General features: G+C 42.4%; 1 long non-coding RNA gene across 2 annotated transcripts; it reads left to right on the top strand.

Annotated features, from left to right (window-relative positions):
• The first annotated feature begins 1819 nt into the window (after nucleotides 1–1819).
• On the top strand, nucleotides 1820–2811 carry LOC116366315 (uncharacterized). Of its 2 annotated transcripts, XR_004208267.1 has the most exons (4): nucleotides 1820–1863; nucleotides 1996–2153; nucleotides 2279–2338; nucleotides 2570–2811. It is a non-coding gene; the product is annotated as an uncharacterized LOC116366315 (long non-coding RNA). The 2 variants fall into 2 exon arrangements; XR_004208266.1 differs by lacking the exon at nucleotides 1820–1863 and having other exon boundaries at nucleotides 1974–2153.
• The last annotated feature ends 4606 nt before the right edge of the window (nucleotides 2812–7417 follow it).

Raw genomic sequence — 7417 nt, 5'->3', positions numbered from 1 at the left:
TCTCTCTGTCTGTCTGTCCCTCTCTCTCTCTGTCTGTCCCTCTCTCTTCTGTCTGTCCCTCTCTCTCTCTGTGTCCCTCTCTCTCTGTCCCTCTCTCTCTGTCTGTGTCTGTCTCTCTCTCTGTCTGTGTCTGTTCTCTCTCTGTCTGTCGTCTGTCCTCTCTCTCTCTCTCTGTCCTCTCTCTCTCTCTCTGTCCCTCTCTCTCTGTCCCTCTCTCTCTCTGTCTGTCCCTCTCTCTCTGTCCCTCTCTCTCTCTCTCTGTCCCTCTCTCTCTCTCTGTCCTCTCTGTCTGTGTCTGTCTCTCTCTGTCTGTGTCTGTCTCTCTCTCTGTCTGTGTCTGTCTCTCTCTCTGTCTGTGTCTGTCCTCTCTCTCTGTCTGTGTCTGTCTCTCTCTCTGTCTGTCTCTCTCTCTGTCGTGTGTTCTGTCTCTCAGTCTGTGTCTGTCCCTCTCTTCTCTCTGTCTGTCCCTCTCTCTCTGTCTGTCTGTCTGTCTGTCTCTGTGTCTGTCTCTGTCTGTCCCTCTCTCTCTCTGTCTGTCCCTCTCTCTCTCTCTGTCTGTCCCTCTCTCTCTCTCTGTCTGTCCCTCTCTCTCTCTCTGTCTGTCCCTCTCTCTCTCTTCTCTCTGTCCCTCTCTCTCTCTCTGTCTGTCCCTCTCTCTCTGTCTGTCCCTCTCTCTCTCTGTCTGTCCCTCGTCCCTCTCTCTGTCTGTCTCTCTCTCTGTCTGCTCTCTCTCTGTCTGTCTCTCTCTGTCTGGTTCTGTCTCTCTCTGTCTGTGTCTGTCTCTCTCTCTGTCTGTGTCTGTCTCTCTCTGTGTCTGTCTCTCTGTCTGTGTCTGTCTGTCTCTCTCTCTGTCTGTGTCTGTCTCTCTCTGTGTCTGTCTCTCTCTGTCTGTGTCTGTCTGTCCCTCTCTCTCTCTGTCTGTCTTCTCTCTCTCTGTCTGTCCCTCTCTCTCTGTCCCTCTCTCTCTCTCTGTCCCTCTCTCTCTTCTGTCCTCTCTCTCTGTCTGTGGTCTGTCCCTCTCTCTCTCTGTCCCTCTCTGTCTGTCCCTCTCTCTCTCTGTCCCTCTCTCTCTGTCTGTCCCTCTCTGTCTGTCTCCTTCTCTCTCTGTCTGTCCCTCTCTCTCTCTCTCTGTCTGTCCTCTCTCTCTGTCTGTGTCCTCTCTCTCTTTCTGTGTCTGTCCTCTCTCTCTGTCTGTGTCTGTCCCTCTCTCTCTCTCTGTCTGTCTGTCCTTCTCTCTCCTGTCTGTCTGTTCTCTCTCTCTCTCTCTCGTCTGTCCCTCTCTCCTCTTCTCTGTCTGTCCCTCTCTCTCTCTCTGGTCTGTCCCTGCTCTCTCGGTCTGGCTGTTGTATGTCCCTCTCTCTGTCTGTGTCTCTCTCTGTCTGTCTGTCTGTCGTCTCTCTCTGTCTGTGTCTGTCTCTCTCTGTGTCTGTCTCTCTCTCTCTGTCTGTGGTCTGTCTGTCCTTCTCTCTGTCTGTCGCCTCCTCTCTCTGTCTGTTCCCTCTCTCTCCTCTGCTCTGTCCCTCTCTCTCTCTGTCTGTCCCTCTCTCTCTCTGTCCTGTCCCCTCTCTCTCTCTGTCTGTCCCTCTCTCTCTCTGTCTGTCCCTCTCTCCTCTGTCTGTCCCTCTCTCTCTGTCTGTGTCTGTTCTCTCTCTCGTGTCTGTGTCTGTCTCTCTCTCTGTCTGCTGTCTGTCTCTCTCTCTGTCTGCTGTCTGTCTCTCTCTCTGTCTGTGTCGTGTCCTCCTGTCTGTCTCTCTCTCTCTGTGTCCTCTCTGTCTGTCTCTCTGTGTCTGTCTCTCTCTCTCTCCAGAGTTATCAGTCTCTCTCTCTCTCTCTCCAGAGGTATCAGTCTCTCTCTCTCCAGAGGTATCAGTCTCTCTCTCTCTCTCTCTCTCTCTCTCTCTCTCTCTCTCCAGAGGTATCAGTCTCTCTCTCTCCAGAGGTATCAGTCTCTCTCTCTCCAGAGGTATCAGTCTCTCTCTCTCTCTCTCTCCAGAGGTATCAGTCTCTCTCCAGTATCAGTGTATCTTCAGACTTACCCAGCATCGTTGTCCGTCCTCTTCAGTACTTCGGAGATGTGAGTAAGACTGTGTCTGAACTGAGAGAGAAACTAGAAGACTTCCTTAAAGGAGAATGGACCAAGATCTCCACTACAGGTGTGTTGAAAACAATAAGAACATCAACTTTAGACCATTGAAAGTTCCCTACTAGTCATATACATGTGGAATATGGTCTGATGATAACATTCCCTCTCTCTGTCAATGTGTTTGTGTGTCTGTAGTGAATATAGTGGATGTTGTACTGCCTCCAGAGCCCAAGACCAGAGAACAGTTGTTACAATGTGAGTCTCTTTATTGTGAAGTAACTAACAGTCTCTTTTTACTGACACTCCTAACAATCCCTCTAGAAATATATAGCAATAGTAGATCTAATCAAAGACTGGGTATCTATCTGACTCCTCATATTTCTCTGATTTGATCTCTGCTGTGCTCTAATCAAAGACAGGGTAGATACAGTATCTGACTTAACTTATTGTTCTGACTCCCCTCATTGGTCTCTGCTCTTCTCCCAGATTCCTGTCAGCTCACACTGGACCCAAACACAGCACAGACACGCCTCTCTCTGTCTGAAGGGAACAGAAAGGTGACACTTACAGGCCAAGTCCAACCATATCCTGACCATCCAGACAGATTCACCAACTGGTACCAGGTTCTGTGTAGAGAGGGTCTGTAGTAGTAGTAGGGTCCACATAGATACTAGTCATGCTGGTGTAGTCTATAGCTGAGCTGGTTAAACTGTAGTAGGGTCCACATAGATACTAGTCATGCTGGTGTTGTCTATAGCTGAGCTGGTTAAACTGTAGTAGGGTCCACATAGATACTAGTCATGCTGGTGTAGTCTATAGCTGAGCTGGTTAAACTGTAGTAGGGTCCACATAGATACTAGTCATGCTGGTGTAGTCTATAGCTGAGCTGGTTAAACTGTAGTAGGGTCCACATAGATACTAGTCATGCTGGTGTTGTCTATAGCTGAGCTGGTTAAACTGTAGTAGGGTCCACATAGATACTAGTCATGCTGGTGTAGTCTATAGCTGAGCTGGTTAAACTGTAGTAGGGTCCACATAGATACTAGTCATGCTGGTGTAGTCTATAGCTGAGCTGGTTAAACTGTAGTAGGGTCCACATAGATACTAGTCATGCTGGTGTTGTCTATAGCTGAGCTGGTTAAACTGTAGTAGGGTCCACATAGATACTAGTCATGCTGGTGTAGTCTATAGCTGAGCTGGTTAAACTGTAGTAGGGTCCACATAGATACTAGTCATGCTGGTGTAGTCTATAGCTGAGCTGGTTAAACTGTAGTAGGGTCCACATAGATACTAGTCATGCTGGTGTAGTCTATAGCTGAGCTGGTTAAACTGTAGTAGGGTCCACATAGATACTAGTCATGCTGGTGTAGTCTATAGCTGAGCTGGTTAAACTGTAGTAGGGTACACATAGATACTAGTCATGCTGGTGTAGTCTATAGCTGAGCTGGTTAAACTGTAGTAGGGTCCACATAGATACTAGTCATGCTGGTGTAGTCTATAGCTGAGCTGGTTAAACTGTAGTAGGGTACACATAGATACTAGTCATGCTGGTGTAGTCTATAGCTGAGCTGGTTAAACTGTAAACTGATTTGTTATTAATTAAAATTCAATCCAATGTTTTAATCTTGTACATTTCCATGAATCATGATGTCTGGTGTTGATGTATATTGGTTGTCATTCAGAACCATTGATATGTTTTCTCAGTTGGTTCTCTGTCTCTATGTAATTCTCCTCAGTATCATTGATCAGCTTGTTGGCTCGGTCCTAATTGATGTGTTCTCTGTCACCTGGAGCTGCATGGAAAATGGTCCAGGAACTAAAGGACAATTCAGGACTAGTCAGCCCACTACAAGCTGGTATCACTTACTTTCTACTAAACTATATGGTCTGGTTTCCCAGACACAGATTAATCCTAGTCCTGGACTAAACAGTATGTTCAATGTAGATGTCCAGGAAACCGGCCCTAAATGTGTCATCTTTCATCCTCCCATACTGCTCAGTCCAGCAACATTAAACCTGTCCAGCAGGTGGTGCTGTTGACCAAACAATAAAACCAGCAGATATCTTGACTTGCCACTCAGTATATCAGTAATGTTCAGAATAGTACTTTAATATCATTGGAGATTGATGGTCTTTTTAATCCACTATCCAGAGTCAGGAACAGATGAAGTTAGGTCTGCTACTGTTCAGTGATTAAATATGATTTATGGTGATGGGAAATAATAAAAAACACTCAACTTCATCTAGTAATAGTTTTCCTTTGTTATTTATTCCAAGGTGTGTCTTTAACTTGTAAATGTATTGTGTGGAGGTGAGCTAGTGGTGTGGCTGATAGAATAGAATGAAAAGGGAGGAGGGGAGGAAGAGGGGAGGAGTGAAGGGATGTTCAAGAAACCAGATGAGGAAGATGTTCAGGGGAATTACTGTCTCTGGTCCAAATGGTTCCCTATTCCCTACGTAGTGCACTACGGTGCTTCTGACCAGGTCTAAAGTAGTGTTCTACGTATGGAAAAGGGTGTAGATTTATTACAATATCATGCTTTAGTGTTTGGCACAAAAATATATTAGATCTCCACCCCCCCACTTCCTGTCTGTCATCCCCCAGTTCTGTTAAGACTTCCTCTCATTGACCTGGGCCTCATTCTAAATGGTCACTTTGTATTGATAGTCCATACTGGTCTTTACTATGGTTCTACATACAGTATCTGTATTGATAGTCCATACTGGTCTTTACTATGGTTCTACATACAGTATCTGTATTGATAGTCCATACTGGTCTTTACTATGGTTCTACATACAGTACCTGTATTGATAGTCCATACTGGTCTTTACTATGGTTCTACATACAGTACCTGTATTGATAGTCCATACTGGTCTTTACTATGGTTCTACATACAGTACCTGTATTGATAGTCCATACTGGTCTTTACTATGGTTCTACATACAGTACCTGTATTGATAGTCCATACTGGTCTTTACTATGGTTCTACATACAGTATCTGTATTGATGGTCCATACTGGTCTTTACTATGGTTCTACATACAGTATCTGAATTGATAGTCCATACTGGTCTTTACTATGGTTCTACATACAGTATCTGTATTGATAGTCCATACTGGTCTTTACTATGGTTCTACATACAGTATCTGTATTGATAGTCCATACTGGTCTTTACTATGGTTCTACATACAGTACCTGTATTGATAGTCCATACTGGTCTTTACTATGGTTCTACATACAGTACCTGTATTGATAGTCCATACTGGTCTTTACTATGGTTCTACATACAGTATCTGTATTGATAGTCCATACTGGTCTTTACTATGGTTCTACATACAGTATCTGTATTGATAGTCCATACTGGTCTTTACTATGGTTCTACATACAGTATCTGTATTGATAGTCCATACTGGTCTTTACTATGGTTCTACATACAGTATCTGTATTGATAGTCCATACTGGTCTTTACTATGGTTCTACATACAGTACCTGTATTGATAGTCCATACTGGTCTTTACTATGGTTCTACATACAGTACCTGTATTGATAGTCCATACTGGTCTTTACTATGGTTCTACATACAGTATCTGTATTGATAGTCCATACTGGTCTTTACTATGGTTCTACATACAGTACCTGTATTGATAGTCCATACTGGTCTTTACTATGGTTCTACATACAGTATCTGTATTGATAGTCCATACTGGTCTTTACTATGGTTCTACATACAGTATCTGTATTGATAGTCCATACTGGTCTTTACTATGGTTCTACATACAGTATCTGTATTGATAGTCCATACTGGTCTTTACTATGGTTCTACATACAGTATCTGTATTGATGGTCCATACTGGTCTTTACTATGGTTCTACATACAGTATCTGTATTGATAGTCCATACTGGTCTTTACTATGGTTCTACATACAGTATCTGTATTGATAGTCCATACTGGTCTTTACTATGGTTCTACATACAGTATCTGTATTGATAGTCCATACTGGTCTTTACTATGGTTCTACATACAGTATCTGTATTGATAGTCCATACTGGTCTTTACTATGGTTCTACATACAGTATCTGTATTGATAGTCCATACTGGTCTTTACTATGGTTCTACATACAGTATCTGTATTGATAGTCCATACTGGTCTTTACTATGGTTCTACATACAGTATCTGTATTGATAGTCCATACTGGTCTTTACTATGGTTCTACATACAGTATCTGTATTGATAGTCCATACTGGTCTTTACTATGGTTCTACATACAGTATCTGTATTGATAGTCCATACTGGTCTTTACTATGGTTCTACATACAGTATCTGTATTGATAGTCCATACTGGTCTTTACTATGGTTCTACATACAGTATCTGTATTGATAGTCCATACTGGTCTTTACTATGGTTCTACATACAGTACCTGTATTGATAGTCCATACTGGTCTTTACTATGGTTCTACATACAGTATCTGTATTGATAGTCCATACTGGTCTTTACTATGGTTCTACATACAGTACCTGTATTGATAGTCCATACTGGTCTTTACTATGGTTCTACATACAGTACCTGTATTGATAGTCCATACTGGTCTTTACTATGGTTCTACATACAGTATCTGTATTGATAGTCCATACTGGTCTTTACTATGGTTCTACATACAGTATCTGTATTGATAGTCCATACTGGTCTTTACTATGGTTCTACATACAGTATCTGTATTGATAGTCCATACTGGTCTTTACTATGGTTCTACATACAGTATCTGTATTGATAGTCCATACTGGTCTTTACTATGGTTCTACATACAGTACCTGTATTGATAGTCCATACTGGTCTTTACTATGGTTCTACATACAGTATCTGTATTGATAGTCCATACTGGTCTTTACTATGGTTCTACATACAGTATCTGTATTGATAGTCCATACTGGTCTTTACTATGGTTCTACATACAGTATCTGTATTGATAGTCCATACTGGTCTTTACTATGGTTCTACATACAGTATCTGTATTGATAGTCCATACTGGTCTTTACTATGGTTCTACATACAGTATCTGTATTGATAGTCCATACTGGTCTTTACTATGGTTCTACATACAGTATCTGTATTGATAGTCCATACTGGTCTTTACTATGGTTCTACATACAGTATCTGTATTGATAGTCCATACTGGTCTTTACTATGGTTCTACATACAGTACCTGTATTGATAGTCCATACTGGTCTTTACTATGGTTCTACATACAGTACCTGTATTGATAGTCCATACTGGTCTTTACTATGGTTCTACATACAGTACCTGTATTGATAGTCCATACTGGTCTTTACTAT

This window comes from Oncorhynchus kisutch, unplaced genomic scaffold (assembly GCF_002021735.2).
Source record: "Oncorhynchus kisutch isolate 150728-3 unplaced genomic scaffold, Okis_V2 scaffold1426, whole genome shotgun sequence".
In the NCBI taxonomy this organism is placed as follows: Eukaryota; Metazoa; Chordata; class Actinopteri; order Salmoniformes; family Salmonidae; genus Oncorhynchus; species Oncorhynchus kisutch.
The sequence above is the reverse complement of the archived record's forward strand: the minus strand, read 5'-3'. Positions and strand labels throughout refer to the sequence as shown.